The sequence below is a fragment of the Nicotiana tomentosiformis genome, chromosome 6 (genome assembly GCF_000390325.3).
Source record: "Nicotiana tomentosiformis chromosome 6, ASM39032v3, whole genome shotgun sequence".
Taxonomy (NCBI): domain Eukaryota; kingdom Viridiplantae; phylum Streptophyta; class Magnoliopsida; order Solanales; family Solanaceae; genus Nicotiana; species Nicotiana tomentosiformis.
The window spans coordinates 104,903,082-104,904,315 of NC_090817.1; positions in this window are offsets into that span (position 1 = coordinate 104,903,082).

Consider the following 1,234-nt stretch of genomic DNA (forward strand, 5'->3'; position numbering starts at 1 on the left):
GTGTGCAATAGCCAACACCTTTCGAGTGGGCATGGCCCCCCGGACCCCGAGAGCCTTAAAGGTTTTCGGGCCATAAAATACGACCTAACGAACCATAGTTACCACCCCGCCATGACCGTTCCTCGTGTTTTTGCTTTTTACTGCCAAAAAACTAGCATTCCGCCCGATTCACATATTTTCGTGTGCTATAGCCCACGCATTCAAAGTGGGCCCGAGCCCCAGGACCCATATCGCCTAAAAACAAATCGGGCCATAGAATACGACCCAAGGAACCATAGTCGCCGCCCCGCTATGACCGTTCCACGTTTGTTTTGCATTTTACTGCCAAAAAACTAGAATTCTGCCCGATTCTCATATTTTTGTGTTCTATACCCACGCCTTCCGAGTGGGCCCGGGCCCCCAGACCCGGATTGCCTAAACAATTTTTGGGCCATAAAATATGACCTAATGAACCATAGTTACCGCCCTGCCATGACAAATCCTCATGTTTTTGCGTTTTACGGCCAAAAAACTAGAATTCCTCCCATTTCCCATATTTTCGTGTGCTATAGCCAACGCCCCCGGACCCCGAATGCCTAAAAGTGTTCCGAGCAATGAAATACGACCTAAGGAACAATATTGACCGACCTTCCATGATAGTTCCTCATGTTTTTGCGTTTTACGGCCAAAATATTAGAATTCCGCCAGATTCCCATATATTTGTGTGCTATAGCCCAAGCCTCCAGAGTGCGCCCGAGTACCCAGACCTGGATCGCTTAAAAATTTTTCGGGCCATGAAATATGACCTAAGGAACCATAGTCGCCTCCCCGCCATGACCGTTCCTCATTTGTTTGCATTTTACGGCCAAAAAAACTAAAATTCCGCCCGATTCCCATATTTTCGTGTTCTATGGCCCACGCCTTCCGAGTGGTCCCGGTCTCCCAGGACCCAGAGCGCCTAAAAAGTTTCCGGGCCATAAAATATGACCTAACGAACCATAGTTTCCACCCCGCCATGACCATTCCTCGTGTTTTTGCGTTTTACAGCCAAAAAACTATAATTACGCCTGATTCCCATATCTTCGTGTGCTATAGCCAACACCTTATGAGTGGGCCCGACCCCCCGGACCCTAAGCGCCTAAAAAGTTTCCGGGCCATATGATACAACCTAACGAACCATATTTACCATCCCACCATGACCGTTCCTCGTGTTTTTGCGTTTTACGGCCAAAAAACAAGAATTACACCCGATTCC